Here is a 13813-nt window from a genome sequence, read left to right on the forward strand (position 1 = left end):
GTGTCAAAGGCCTTACAGAGGTCCAGATAGACGACATCTGTAGCCCTTCCCATGTCCACTGATGTAGTCACTGCATCACAGAAGGCCACTAGGTTGGTCAGGCAGGACTTGCCCTTGGTGAAGCCATGCTGGCTGTCTCGAATCACCTCCCTGTCCTCCATGTGCCTTAACACAGCTTCCAGCTTCCCATCAATCCGTATCTCTCCAATTGAGAGAGGAGGATGTTGTGGGAGACCGTGTCAAAGGCCTTACAGAAGTCCAGATAGATGACATCTGTAGCTCATAGTCAACTGGTATTATTTCTAGACAGTGTCATCAAGAATTAATTTTACATTTACTTTACAGAATGTTATCCAAAAGTGATTGGGCTAAGAAAAATCAGTCATATTTATAAGCATGGCTGACTTGGACTTCTGCTGTGATTTTCCCTATTGACACAGGGGTTGAAAGTGCCTTAAAGCTTGATGCACCTACAAGCGCACCAATGAGCTCAACTGTAGCATTTGTAAGCCTCAGTAATCATTACAAGTTGGTACTACACAAACCGAGGTAATTACCTCACCTATGTTTTTCAGCTTCCAAGTACCTATCTGATTTCAAACGTGGCTGATTCCCAAACATGGATTATCCAAATCTGAACGGCCCGTCAATCAAGACAGGTAGGAAAATCAAACAGGAAACCATGGCTGATCTGGAGAATGTGAGTAAAGAAATTTAGCCACACAATTCAGCCACACAAAGTGAATATATGCTATATACTAAGATTTTATCATCTAGAATCAACTACGAAGTCTAGGGTTTTAATCACATCATCACTAATGAGACATAAACATGGGTATGATCATAACATTCAAAATAAACAGAGGCACAGCACAGGATGCATTTTCACTACAGACAAGGAAGTATCAGTACTATTAGACAAGCTAACGAGTACAGTACATAGAAAATACTCCATAGAGCTCTGGTCCAGAAAGACAAATCCCACTGAAGCAGAGGACTGGTATGACTGAGGAAGATAAGAACCTGTATAAGGAGGGTATGCTACAGAATCTTGATTAGTTTCAAAAGTTCAAGGCTGCCTAGGCTATATTAACTTCTTAACTAAAAGACAATGTTGGCATAAAATGAATAAATTCATTTAAGCTGAAAATTTAAGGAAGGCTCATTAACCAGCTATATTTAAGACTTTCCATAGAAATAGCTGTTGGGAGCTAGCAATGTCACCTATTTTAAATTGGAGCTAGAGAAGTTTATGGAAAAGAATCTATGAGGCAGGTGTTTGAAGTAGCAGGGGACTTGATCTAATGACCCTGCTAACCTATGTTCCTCTTACTTATCTTTTGAAAACATCAGACTTTTCCTTACTTCCATGTATTATTAGGTATTCTGTGTTTCAAAAAGATCAATAAAGAACAACTGCCTTGTTCTGTGCAGTGAAGTCTTTTATTTTGAGGCATAAAATTCCATAGACTTGAGACCCAAACTGAGACAGCACGCTGTTAATAAAAGACATTACGTATCTAATACTTTGGTTTCATAACTGCATCTAGAAGTCAGGCTGCTTTCACGCTCTCATTTTTATCTGTTATATCTTTTTGTTTGTTTTAATCTTTGCCAAGTGTTTTAATCCAAAAACTAGAATATACTTTTTTCATTTTTTATTTCTGAGAGTTATCAGTGTTTTCTCTTCCTTTCTCACACAAAACCAACAGGAGCTTTAAGGATTCTCTTATCTTTCAGGAACACGAGCATGTCCCTACTTCCCAGCATGGCCATATTTCTTGTTCTTATGTCTTGTTTTCCTCTGTTCAATGGGATACTAGTTTTACGTGACTATTATTCCTTAATTTTAACTGGAATTATATTTGTAAGATATTGGAACAATCTACCTCATGGTTAACTCAAAAAAGATATGTAGATACATAAGCTTTAGGTATAACATAATTCAGGTTTGTTGCTAAAGTGTCAAAGCCAGAGCAAATGCCATTTGAGGTAGTCACATCTAAATGAAAATGCAATTCCTTCATCTTGTATCAGCCACATCCCATGCTATTAACAATTTGATCTTTTTATTCTTTTTTTTTTCTTTTTTTTTCAGGAGGAAAGAGCAATTTTCCAAGAGGCAGTTTACCAACAAATTTACCTGAGGTATTTGCAGTCATTTTCCTGCATGGCATGGTGCCTGGAAGTCTAGCAATAAAATGCAAGTTTAAACTAATAAAGACAAACTGATATGCACAATAATCCTTGTACAATGATAAATCTTTTTTTGGTTGTTTTTTTCTACTGTATAGGACAGTGCAGTTTAGTCCACTGTTTGTTTTGAGCTCTAGTTCCAGCCGCTGCTGTAGATGCACTGTTTGGGCTTGGGCAAATCACTGTCCTTCCACTTTCCTCTTTACTCACATTAAAAGTGTGGGCCCCATTGGGTGCCCTAAATTAATGAAGAAAACTGCTGAGACATGGGCCCCGGGCAGTAATGAGGTTTGTAGCTAACCAAAGTGAAATGGTAAATATAAAACAATTTGTTCTCTTCCTACCCTTGGTCTCTGTCAGGGAAGAGTTCTGGAGGTGACAACTGAAAGCCCTGGAAGTGCAAAGGAACTTTTTTTTTCCTTTTTGGCAAGGGTAAAGTACATCATTTGCACTGTTTTATAGACAATTCCTTAAACTGTGTTCCTTAAATTAAAAGCCTAGCATATACTGCTCTTCTTTTATCTAAATAACATATGTTCTGAAGATGTTCATCTACTCTAGAGAAATAGGTCCAGATTTTTTTGAAATAATGTTTTAAAATTAGATTTATATAACTAAACTACACAAAACACAATCCAGAGGAATGGTGATGCGTATTTTAACATCAAAGATTTGCAGAACTTTTCCATTGACCTTCTCTTTAATTACTTGTCCTTTGGTAATAAAGTTAGCAGGAACTTTTTATTGCAGGATATTTGTACAAGATTAAAAAGATCCCCAGGAACTTACACACTGTCAAGAGTAAATTAATATTCTCTTCCTCTTGCTGGAAGCATGGCAACTGAGTCACACAGTAGTCTAACACTTTGACTTTCAGTAATAGCCTTTAAATGGAATTAATATGCTTCAGGAGTGCTTCAGGAGATCTTACTTCTAAACTTCCATGAAACTCAGAGAAATGTAGGTGATGTGGACATTATACCTGCTACATATGTTTGTATATTTGTATATTTGAATCTCTGGCTTTCTTTCACCTTTTATACATGCGAACAGCCCCCCACCCCCTACATTATGCATATATGAAAGGTATATATAATAATGAGGAAAGATAGAATGTTAAAATAGACTAAAATACATGAATATGAACAGAAATGAAGAAGGATTTTTATTTAATTTCTTCGCTGTATCTTTAACACTGTATATTAAAATCCAGGACTAAGTCTATCTCAGTTGCAAACAGTAATGCAGTAATGCAAACTGTCAGGTAATACCGCCTTACTTTCTTGGGATCTAAAACTTTTAGGCATTTCTCTCATACACATTTCTCCCCTAAAACTTTGCAGGGATCCAGTTATAGGTGGAGCACTTGCTAGGTCCTGCGTGAATAGCTGTAGCGAGGAATGGGAATGATCCATCCAGCAGCAACCACTGAGACCTACCTTTGGTATAGTACCCTCAAGGCCAGAGAACTTCTCAGTAGGAAATGAGAGATATTGGGGTGCTGACACTCCTAAGTGGAGAGGTTTGGTGTGCACGTTGAAGGAGCTCGCCCTAGTCACCGACCCAGGGACAGTCTGAGCGAAAGCATCTTGGACACGTCTTATCACTGAGCAGCTTGGATTCATAAGGCCAAACAAAGCCATCCTAAAAAAGACCTACCAGTTTAGGGACCGAGTTACTTAGGGGAAGTGAGATTACTTGGTTCCCAGGTGAAGGCTAGGGTCTCTTACTCTCTACTCATCAATTTCCAGAACTCACTAAATACGATGGGAGAATATGGGGTCGAGGAGTGGAAGAGTGGGTTCAGCTCTCAAATTGAGAAAATCCAGGCTTTGTCTTCACAACTTTATTTTGGCTGCCATTGTCATAGTCTCTAAAGATAAGGCGGCTTGTTCTTTGTCCTGCAGCATTCCTGTTTCATTTGCTGTACAAGGTACTGGAGAGCAAAAGCGTTCTGTTTCGGTAACTCTTTGGATTAGGACCCTGGAAAACTGGATTCTGTTTGTGCTTTCCTGTGGTAGTGGGCATGCCTATATCACAATGCACAAATGAGGGGGCTGTAGCTAGTTTTATCTGTTAATTCTGACATTTCTGCACTTAGTATATAACTTGGAAACTGTAGCATCCTTTAAACATAGTTGTATATAATACAGCCCACAGTTTAAAGGAGACGTATTGGGTTTCTTTTTTCTTAGCTTTATTTTTGGTGTCCAATTTTCCATCCCTAATTCATGAGATTCAAATTTTCCATCTAGCTAATGGCAGGTGAGTAAATGTAAAAAATTGCTTAATAATTGTGTGGTTAGTCCAAATGTATCTATTTGAATCATGTAAAATTATCTAGATTATAAATTGTATTAATTTCAAGGATTGCTGCAGTAAATTGCCTCTACCTTCAAATCAGCATAGGTACACACACAAGGGTATTTACACAAACATACTTGATGTTTGTGCCAAGGAACACCATGGAACATTTATTATAGACTGGCATTTTTTGCCCTATCTCTGAAAGTCTCACAAAAATAAAAAGTGAAAACTACTTTCTTCTACAGTCCACAGGAGTCTTATGGCTGCATTCAAGAGAAAGAGAAAAACTTTTCTTGTGGTCCTATCACCTAGGACCACAATGAACCGCTGGATTATGCCTTATGTGAATGAGCCATTCATTGTTCTGAAATCCTTCTTACCTGACCAGTATGATATCCGTTAAGTAAGCAGACTTTGTTTTAAGCAAAGGCTGGTGGTTAATCTTACCACTCACAGCTTTGCAAAGGGAAGATTGTTACTTAACTGCAATAAACTGATTGGGACAAAATAATGAAAGAAGACAGCAGAAACCTTTCAAATAGAAGTGGTTGCTAACTACTAGACCTTGCTCTTATGCTAAGACATTATGATAAGCAATATCAAATTCTAAGAAATACCTGTAATATTAAATACTACACAAGCTTGGGAAATACAGCTTATGTTGAGAATATTGCTGTTTTCATTAAATGAGACATCTAGACAGCTATTTTTTTGTAAAAGATCTGCAGTGAGCTGACATTGCATTAGAAGTAGTGCAATGATTTATGATGAGATTTGCTCAAGATATTGGAGCTTAATACTCTTAAAAACCGTTACAAAATAGTTAAGAGGTTGCTCATATTATTGTTTAGTTTTTAAAAGCACAGGAAGACAGAAGGCCAGTAATGTGGTTAATGCATCAGACTGCTACTTGGGAGGCTGGAGCTGAACTTTAGTATTAGTTACTGTCTCTGTATTGGATTCTTCATCTGAAACAGCATGGCTGACAGTACTGCCTTTCTCTAACCCTTTTCTTCTTATACTCATTTTAATTGTAAGCTCTCAAGAACAGAAATAGTTTCTTGCTGTGTGTGTGAATATTACATAGTTTGTAATAAAGCTCTGATCTTGACTGGTCCCATTGACACTAGGATGTCACAAGAAACATAATAGTCTTGCTATTATTTGTCTGAGTTTAGTATTTACAGTGTTAACAGTGATTGTGTTTACTGCACTATTACCTGCAACACCCTGGTGCTTTCTTGGAGGTCCTTCTATAGGTCTTGGCAGGAACTTTCTCCATTTGCCAAGTCTCATAGACTAACGACCCAGGATTTAGGCTGCAATGAGAGGATGTAGAGCCAGCATTGCCTAAACTACTTTGGGTACCAGAGCAGTATAGCCATGTAATAATTTTGCTCAGGTTGATTTTCACTCTTTTGTGTGTCCGTCTTGCTTCTAGTACTTGAATTAGCTTCTCTGTATTTGGTGCAGAGCCTGAGTAGTCAGATTTTCTTCTGAACTGAGTCCCTGAAAAGTCAGGGGTTATTGCAAGAAGTACTTCTGAGCCGAGATGGGGATAGAAATCAGAGAACACTCATAAGGATTCACAGTTCAGAAGTGATTCCACAAGGCCAATCAAGGCAAACTTTTATGTTGTGTTTTTTTTTCAGTTTACTTTGATTGGCGGAAACCAGGACATTTTATTATCTGAAAATAGCTCTAGGGATGTTAAAATATTAGAACTAAGATGGTTTGACCTTAGTGCAGTGAAAGTCTTATACGCTAATTTTAAGGAACAAGAACTTTTCAAGAAACGTGGTCTGACTGAAGGCATATACTCTCCTGTGAATTGATACCTCATTAGTCTGTGGAATGCAGCATGTTTCAGCTGACATAATAGCACTTAAATTTTCAGAATGTTTCTCACATAGGGCCTGAGCCAAAGGTCCTTTGAAGTCAATGGCATTTTCCCTTTTTAAAAGTATGCATTATTAAAGCAGTAGAACTGAAATCATAGGTAGACCTAAGAGAAATAATGCAGATTGACTTTAAATCTACAGTTCCTACCTTTGGTGGACCTCAAAGCCCTTAATTCTAACTTCATATTACTCCTCCCTGATTAATAACACTTCCAAGCAATTTATCTGCAGAGTTTAAGACTGGAAACTCTTGATCTGAAACATAAGCTTCTATTGCATGAGCTGAATTGCTCATGAATTGCTGCATCTTTGTCACAGGCAAATGCAATCTATTAAATTATCCAAGTCACTTAGAGGGAGACACATGCGGTATGTGGGTCAAGAGCATGTTTGCAAGGAGAAAAGCAGGTGAAAAGAGGTCTATACCTACGCAAAGGAACCCTTCCCTGCCCGTCTAACCAGGTAGTGGTTGCACCTGGTACGGTATGGGTCACATATAGTGTGTCTATATTAGTTACTTGGTGTACTTCAGAGGTTCCTTTGGTGGACAAATTTGTTTTACATCTACACTTGAGGAACCACAAGTTACACTCTCAGGTGCAGCGCCGATGTGCTCAAAACAGGTTCCTTTCTCACGGGACCAGGGCTGAAGTTGCACTCTGCGGAGAAATGGATACAAGAGCAGGAGTGTTCAAGTGGATCTTCAGGTAGCAGAAAAGAAGTTTCTGTCTCTCTACCTCAATAGGATATTCTTCTTAAGGACAACAGTGCACATTTATTTCCCTATTTTTAGTTTTCTAACTATGCCTGATTCCCTAATTAGCTAAACTGTATGTATGAAGTAGAAGTCCAGAGGGGAATTACCAATTAGAATAATTAAAGCTATTTTAGAAGCCTTTTCACAAGAAAAAAAAATGTAAGAGAAAACACTAATTTTGGTTCAAAGCATAGACAATGTATTTAAGGGCAAAGGAAATATTTACAGTAGCTGCAGAAGACTGGACTGAAAGAAATGTAAAAATTCAATATTTGTAAAAAAATAAAACTTCAAAGGAAATGTGAAAACTGTGTAACAAGGACTCTGCTTTTGCAGCATTCACAATGTAAGGAGCAAGAACTTTTCCATGCAGGAACCTGGGATTTTAAATAAAAACCTGACTAAAGCTACTAGTAAAAACCTGACCAGAGCTACTAGTATAAATAACTGTTTTTCATAAATTGTTTTCTCTCGAAAGAATGACTGCTTATGAAGACAGCAAGAGATATTTTAAAGTAAGGGAAGGTTTTGATTTTAATAATTAAATTTATCTTCTTCCACATTTCATAAGCAAACCCACAGGCATTTTTGTGACTTTCATGGCTTGTGACTTTCATGGATCACGACTTTCGTGTTGTGGAAAACAAATCATGCCCATCCTCTTCCATATCTTGTATAGCTCTAGGTATTAGCAACTACAAAAATGTTATTTGTTCCTCATTATCACATCTGTAGGACTTCCTATGGAATATATTGAAGCTATTGGAAGTGGCAGCAAAAAAAGCCCTGTGGTAGGAACACATAAGCAAGACTTCAGACCCTGGTGATGTATCACTTACGTTATGACATTTCACCATGACGGCAGGAAGAGTGTGAAGTCTCACTGTCATTACACTGACCTGAATACTTACTTGCTTTGTAAGTAATTGCAGGAAATGAACTTGCGTACATGCTTTGCTTCTATATTATCTTACTTCTAACTATTGGAGAATAGACACTCTCTTAAGAGAACAGACATAAATTTGTTGCAGAAGTTTAATTTTCCTAGGTAATTTTTGTAGTCTTTATTTAGCGCTCCATGTTTCAGTAAGAGCAGAGCTCCAGAAAAGCAGAGGAAATGCACCTGCAAAAATGCAGATGGAGCCACAATAATCCTTTCTCCCAATTTTGCAACCTACGGAAGGAGCAGTGAGAGTAAAACCTTTGCTCCTGTTGTCTTGTCGAGGGCGGACTGTAGCCGAAATAGCTGTTGAGCCCTCAGCCTTCACAAGCCCTAAATTACTAAGTTTTAAAGACAAGCAGTATTGGGTGTTAGTCAATGGACAATGTCCAGTTAGAGAAATCAACCTTGTACCTGAAGACTTAGTAGTGCTGTGTTATAACAACCATTTGTAAGTATTGCTGCCTTGAAATTAAAATAATCTTAAAATAAAGCAATCTAACAAAACACAAAACCATCCATGCAATTAGGCATGAAACAGCTGAGATGGATGGTTTGAACAGTTGCGTCAGAGCCTATGAAATCTACTTTCTGAAGGACACTTGAAGAAAAGTATTAGTCACAGCAGTCAGAACAATAGCAGCCACAATGATCTCCAAGCGATGGAAACCCATGCTTATTAAAACCTCTGGCTGCATCTGGCCACCGGCAGTACAACAGTATAATCATTGCACATAAAGCCTAAAGGCAGAGCTGAGCGTGACACCAACAGCAAAAGAACTTTAAATGAGACGTATTTATCTCCTGATGCAGGAGCAGTAAGCTGAAGTCTGAGAGGGCCTTCCACTTTCTTCTTTATATATTTCTACAGAGGATATCTGAAGGAAAGATTCTCATCCAGCAGAACCAAAGCTTAAAACCAGAGCTATCATTTAATCCAGAACCCAGTAATTCTTGCATCACTTGAACACTTTCTTAGAATAAGAAACGCTGATGTTGATTCAGCTAAATTGTCAGCAGCTACTAAGAATATACTGATAAATGCATTGTGCTATGTGTTTAGTTTTCAGTGGTATTACTCCTTATTATGATGTTCCTATTGTACTGTTCTCGTGCCATAGCTTCTTCATACTGCCATCATAGCAATGCCTGTCCAAAATGGCAAGTAGAAATCTTCAGACCGTTGGGTAGGGAAACATGCATCAGCAGGATTTTTGTTCAACTATGTGGACTCTAATTCACTTTATATGGAGACAACCCTGCCATATGTATCTAACATCTCAGGATACATGCTTTACATTACAAGTAATGCTTACGCCAAGCATCCAAAACCACAAAAATACTTTAATGAAGGACAGTACCAATTTGCCTCTAGCATATCTCTAATTTGAGTATAACTTGAATTGTCTTGTGGGAATTCTGCTTGTTTGGATAAAATCTAAATTTGTTTTGCCTGCATAAAGATACAGCTTAAAGAAAAACTGCTACATTACATAGTATCAAACAGCTTAACTACTACATCTAATTATATTAAAGACTAAACTACTGGAAGCAATGAGAACACTTCAGATTTGATTATAAACATGAAAGCAAATGGGAAACAGCAAGTTTAACATAGATTGTGGTGTAAGTACCCTTGAAAAATCTATGTCCTTGCCATCCTTTCCAATATCAGGCTACATTTTGTAGGTCATACTGTAAACCATACTTGGAAGAAACCTTCCTGAAGGAAATTATCAGAGTTGTCTCTAGCAATTGTCACTGTCTTTAGCAGCAGTACTGCCCATTTTTGAAAAAGAGTAAAAGTGCAAACTGATTTTCTTTCCTCCAAGCTCAGGAAGGAAACGTTGCCTCAGTTTCCTGCAATTCAGCTTTAAATGTTCAGCTCTTCACAAGAAGGATTAGAAAATTAGTCTTTACAAAATGAAATCTGAATCTCAAAGATTCAGCACTTCAGATCTGAAGATTAAACAAAACTATCAAGTGGGCTGATTTTCTCGTGCATTGCACTTGCATGGTGGGAGATGCAGCCATCTTCAATTCAGCAGCTGTAGTTATGTGGGCAGAAATACCCCCAGGTCTTATAGAGAATGAAAGCCTGAGGGCTTGCACTACCTGACAGACTTTTAGAAGAGGCTTAACCCAGAGAGAAGTATAACTCCAAAAAAAAAATTCAACAAATCTTTTCTTCTTTTCTTCTTTTTTCCTTCAATTCTCTTTTCTTAGAATTTATTCTGCGAAAAAAGTGGTAAAGGTGTACTAATACGTGACACATGTCTAGTAATAGCTGGAACTGGAGCTTGATACAGGATGATCTAATGTATGTTGACTTTCTGGGGGTGTCCTTCAAAGTTAGTGAGAGATGTAGTGCAAACATAACATACAGTATACAAATATTCTGCAGTGGAATTTGGGGAGAAAAGGCAACAAACATAAATTAAAAGTTAAGTATTTTTTTCTTATGTTATTCTCTTATGACCATCCATTCTATATCATTTTCCTAGAATTTCTTTACTACTGGCATTTACTGTCATGAAGATTTTACTAAAACCGCTTACAGGTTGCATTGGTTCTGTTTCTTTCTGTGTATTCTTCACAGTTGCTCCCAAGAGTTGTTCATTGATCAGTATGGTCTGTGCATACCCTGTGCATTTGCTTTGCTGCGTTTCTGTTGCAGCAGCCTTTCCTTGTTGTACAAGATACTAGGTTTTCTGAGAAGACGCTCCTGGCTTGCTTGCTTTCCTGAAGTTAGTCGCATGATATTACCACACAGCGTAAAGAGCAACTGAGGCTGACTCAGGCTGAGCAGTGATGGGGCTCCTGCTCCTCCAGGCTCTTGATCCTGAGCACAGATTTGTGCCCAGGCAGTATGACACTAACCAAGCAGGAATTCAAGTTCCGCTGTGGGCCTGTGCTTAAAGCACTGTATAGACAACACCTGTTTAGACGGCTGAGTGTACTGCAATCTATATGACTTGTATGCTAGGCTGCATGATTAAAAAGTTTCTATTTATCACTACAATTTGGTCTCATTATTTTTAATATAAAGGATCAAATGAAGACGTGTAACTATTCTGACAGACAGCTATTTTGGCAGTGAAGAATTTGCCATACCAAATGATCTAAACATTTATTTAATTTGTCAGTTTCAATGACAGCAGTCATTGTCAGCTATTTCAGAGATAAACCTCCAGAATGTTGTGTGCAGGGAGAAATATCTTCCTTGCACTAGAAAAGTAATTTTTTCAGAGGCTTAAGGATACTCTCTGTATAGATGAGTTTGGGGAGCAGGTATAATGTTACAGTCACTGTGATATTTGAATGTAATTGAGAACTAATATCTTATAATTATTTAGTTTGGATATTGTTTTATCCCTTTAAAAAGTTTATCAAGGTCTATTCCCTTTGTTTTGTGGCAGTGAGTTTCACAGGCTAATTGTGTATATATGAACATGTGGATGTGTGTGGTATTTATATACACTCTAATAAATATGCTGCCTTTGTATTCCTTTGTACCTATACTATAAAAGATAAATATCACTGTTGAATTAACATTGTTTGTAGGATTAAGTGAATGTGGGTTTTTTGCACTGTATTTTGCTTTCTGCCAATTTTTCTTCAATATTGGTCCCTTTGCTATCCAAACAACTACCAAATTGGGAATTTAACAAAATATTTAATGGCAAATATTAATTCTGTGTAGAATATCCTAAGAAACCGATTAAGTTCAAACCAGAGCTGTTTAAAAGCTGATATGACACTGCTTTCATGTAATTTCATACTCCTACTATGGTGTCCACACTTGGGGAACTGTTCCCGGCTACCATCCATTAGGTGAAAACTTTGTGAAATCTTAATCACTAATTATTGTTACTTCCACTTTGCAGGATATTACCAATCCGCTTCAAAATTACCCCTTTGTCTAGGTACATTGATCAAAAGGAGAGAATTTACTGAAAAATGAAAGCTGCAAATGTTTTAGTGGAACTTTCATGCAAAAATTAGAAAGAATTAAGTTGTTCACTTGATGAACCAAGAGAACGGAAGTTGTTCTTTGAGTATTAGATCTCTGCCCTTAGATGTTCTTCTATACGTAAACACGGATGTATAAAAAAGGTGTAGTCATTTATGGCCTTAGAGAGATGAGGTTTCTCGAAAGTGGTGTTATTTTGCTAACCCCACACATAAATCCATAATTCAGCCAACTCCCCCCAGGTCCTGAGCCAGTGTGTGGCAGATTGCCTAATACTTGTTAAAATGCTTGTAGAAGAAATGCTGGTGAGCATAAAGTTTTATTTCTCCACTTTGCTGTTGGTTTACAGCAGTGGAAGAGCTAACCTGCTCAGCTAACATGAACTGGCAGAACTGGCTCATCCATTACAGTGCCGCTCTTTCAGTAGACCTGCAACAACAGAGAGACTATAGTTTACTAATTTAAGCGTTCCACAAAATAAATTAGCAGTAGTGACATAGACCTGCATTATATGTCTGTCTTGGAGTTTCATAGAGGAAATACTACTGACATCTGTTTCCTTTTCAGAAACAGTACATCATCATATCATGACTACAAAAGACACAAAATGAATCAACTCCCCAAGTGACAATTAAATCTTACATATCAGATTCTATTTTTTTCTAATAGTTTTGCAGAGGTGATGCTGTATTAGTTTCAGTGGTGTTCCTCCTGCTTCAGTCTGGAATATAGAAATGAGAATCTGTTACCTGGGCTTCAGGAAAAAAAGTGATCATGAGTCATGTGCAATGACCACTGGAAGAGTGGTTAAACATTGGAACAGGCTGCCCAGGGAAGTGGTTGAGTCACCATCCCTGGAAGTATTTAAAAGACGTGTAGATGAGGCGCTTAGGGACACGGTTGAGTGGGCATGGTGGTGTTGGGTTGATGGTTGGACTCGATGATCTTAGAGGTCTTTTCCAACCTTAATGATTCTATGATTCTATGAAATACCAAAAAAAAAATTTTGTGTGAATGCTACTGTGCTTAGGCAGACAGTATGCTTATGCTTATTTATCTCCAAACACGTAATGTTAAACTCAAAAAGAATTCCATAATAGCTAAGTACTCATAGCAAGAGTTTTGACCAAACTATAGATTTGCATATATTGTTATTTTAGTTACTAAACTATCTCTGATATTCTTTTAGCTATTATAGATACCATCAAAAATTTAAAAGAAGTGTTTCCAAAACAGTGCAAAACCACCTGTCTCCATTAAGAACTATCCGCCTGTTTCTAGCACAAAGTCTCAAAATAATTGATTAACCTATGTTATATAAAATGTGACCAAATCAAAAAGAATAATTCTGTAAGTGTGTGTGTGTGTGTGTGTGTGTGTTCAGAGGGAAGTAATTGCACAAATGCAATTGGACAAATCTCCTAAACCAACTTACAGTCAGAATTTAGTAGTCTATCTTTACTTTGTTTTGCTATCTCTACTAACTATTATATTTCAAAATAAAAGATGATAGGTTGTTATCCTAAAATTCTCTCAAATAAGCTTCTAAACTGGGATACACTGTTTTCTCCCAGAAGGAATCCATTTGGTCTAACTGATCTATGAGTCAGTGAACTTTGCATCAACACTGGAAATACAGAAAATTCATGACACAGTGTATATGAATAGCAAGAAAGATACAGAACTCTGTTCACAAATAAATTGGACAAGTGTGTGTGTGTGTGTGTGTGTGTGTGTGT

The sequence above is a fragment of the Pygoscelis adeliae genome, unplaced genomic scaffold, assembly GCF_000699105.1.
Source record: "Pygoscelis adeliae isolate BGI_AS28 unplaced genomic scaffold, ASM69910v1 Scaffold174, whole genome shotgun sequence".
NCBI classification, from domain to species: Eukaryota; Metazoa; Chordata; class Aves; order Sphenisciformes; family Spheniscidae; genus Pygoscelis; species Pygoscelis adeliae.